Raw genomic sequence first — 2,899 nt, forward strand, 5'->3', positions numbered from 1 at the left:
GTTAGCCCCGCTCCTCCTCGCGCTTTGCTAGCCTCTCATTCACCTCCTCCACCTGCGGTTCTCCGGTCTTCTCTGGGGCGGAGAAACGAGCGGTACATGTGCGGCAGCTCCTCCGAATGTAGCGCCGAGCCCTGCAGCCCTCCTTCTCCTCCCCCCTCTTCTCTCCTCCTCAGCTCCGCCGCGAGAGGATGAGAACACAGGAGGGGGACGAAGGGACAAAAACCCCAAAAAATAAAAAGAAGGAGGAAAGGAGGAACAATGAGTAAAAGAGGAGGCCTAGGTTATACAACACGACTCCGTTTACGTCTCTCGTTTTGCCCCCGTCCCCCCTTTACGGTTCCCGTTATCCGGTTGTCTTTCTGGGAGCTGCGTCAGCGAGCGCGCGGCGAAACGGATAGACAGGAAACAAGGCGACGGGGCTTTCAAAATAAAATACCCGATAATTAACACAATTATGCAATTGATTCTTAATGAGCAGTTGGGTTTGAAGAAAAAAATGTTTTTTATAATGTTGCTCAGAGATTTAATTTAGAAACTTTTTTACAGAAACAATTTTTGTAGCAATGCTTAAAATTCACCTTCATAGTACTACCCCCATTTCTTTACATATTAATTCTACAATAAACTCAATTTTAAGATTTTTTTTCTGTAAAATTTAAGATCAAACTTTGTTTTTAAAATATTTTATTAAAAACATGTCAAGACTAAATAAAGATATAAAAATCTAAAAAAAAAGCAAAGATAAGATGGAAAAAGTGAAAAACATTAAAAAAAAAGACAAAGCTCCACAAAACTACATAAAAAAAATCCAAGCATTTATTCCAAGGCATGTCAAATTTTCATTTCTTAACTCTCATGTTTGTTTTAAACCAATCATTTCAAAGCTATAAACTTTTTTGAAACATTCACGTTCAATTTTGAATGAAAACTATATGTTTGTGATCTGAAAACCTGCATTGCAGTGTCCACTACTGCTGTATTTATGGTTAGAAAAGCAAATGGATTGAAATGATAAAAATTACTGGCAGACTCTATAGTGCTTTACGAGACTTTATGCAGTATCACACACACGCATGTCAAAACTAATCTATGATGGGAAAAAGACTAAAGGGATTTATATAATCTAATTTAAAACAGGCTGATTGGTAATTAACAAATAAGAAACAGCTGTGGTAATTAGTAACCTAAATCTGGTGTCAGAATGACTGAGAAAAGGAGCCAAACAGTCTGAAACAAAAGATTTTCAATCACAATATTAGTAATAATAATACAATTAAATGAAATGCCAATCAATGGTCTTCAATACACAGTTTTTAGAAATATTTAAACGGAAGCAAACAAGCAAGAACGGTTGACCCTGGAGAATCCATGAGGTCCAATTTGGCCAGTTTTTCATTTTGTTTCTTTTTTTTCTTTCTTTTTTTACGTTTTTGTTCTTTTATATTGCTACCTAAAATAAAAAAGACAAATTGTCAATTTAAAAGCTCAGAAGAAAATTGTTTCTTGGGTTCTGCAGGATTTGAAAGGCCAAAGGAAGCTGTGGATAACAGTATTTACCAAAAACAAAACATATTTACGAGGTCTCCTCAACAAAATTGTGTTAAAACAATAAATCAAAGGACCTGGAGAGACTAAAGAAAATCTGAAGAAACCTAACACTTTTAGAAGTTAGAGAAAACTGACTGTCCGACAAATAAAGCACGATTTAAATAACTAAATTCTAAATGTTTTAGAAATCTTCAGTCACCTTTTCTGCTTTTATTTTAAAAATCCCAAACCGGAAGTGGTTTTTCTCCTTGCATTCCATTGACAAATGTTCTTTAGCTGAAAGGTGGTGCAAGGAGAGGGAGGACTGAGGCTCCTCACTGCAGATGACGCTAGAGCTTGAAATTATTTAATTATGTTATTTACGCGCATCTTTCTCTTTATTTAAACCACAGTTACTAATGTTCCTCACTGCAGTTCTGATGTCCATTCAGCAGGATCTACAGACCACAAAGGCACAACCTCAGGATGCAGGTTCTTCTATCCAGAAGATGTAAGCTCCTGACCTCCAGCAGCTTTGACTGTGCGGTTCTACCCGTTCCCTCATCATCTAACAGTGTTTGACCTGGCACCCAAACACAACAAAACTAATCACATGCAGTAAATGGATGGAGGACCAGGAGGATCTTGGAGACAGTAGATCAATTGTGAATGCAATATTACAAAATACAAAACTCATTTTTTTTACTTTAAATTGGAGAAATGGTTTGTTGTGAACGTAGCATTAGGAAGATGCATCTGAAACTGCAGAACTTTAGGAATTCTTTCAAAATAAGACAGACTGTTAGCTGTCTGAATTAAGAAGCTCCTTTCCCCTGGAAGATTCGCCTGTGATCAGAGAAGTGGTAGAATGTGATTCAGAAGAGGGTGTAGTCATGGAGAAAGATGTCCCTGAAGGACACACATACATAACAATCATCAGAAGTCCCTGAACACAAAAGCACTTGAATAGACTCTCTTGAGTTTTCTGTATGATTCAGCTCAGAAATAAGGCAGTAATTCAGCAGGAGAGGATTCAAAGTTTCATTTCAAAATAAAACACTGCATTTTCAGTGGTACAATTGGTACAAAAAAAGGTAAAAATGTTTTTCCATCCAAGTTTGTTGTCTTGAACTTCCTAACAATAGGGATGCAGGTCAAGGGTGGATGACATAATTTGGGAACAACATTAAAATTATTTTTTTCATTTATTTACATGTTGTTTGTGCTTTTAAACAACATAAACACAGATTTCTATCTCTAACTATATATAATTTTCTTTTTTTTCTGAGGAAACTTTTCTTTAGAGTCCTTCCTTGTTTGTCACTAAATATTGTGATTTGAAAATGTTTTGGGAAATATTTTAAGCTAAACG

Source organism: Oryzias melastigma, linkage group LG18 (genome assembly GCF_002922805.2).
Source record: "Oryzias melastigma strain HK-1 linkage group LG18, ASM292280v2, whole genome shotgun sequence".
NCBI lineage: Eukaryota > Metazoa > Chordata > Actinopteri > Beloniformes > Adrianichthyidae > Oryzias > Oryzias melastigma.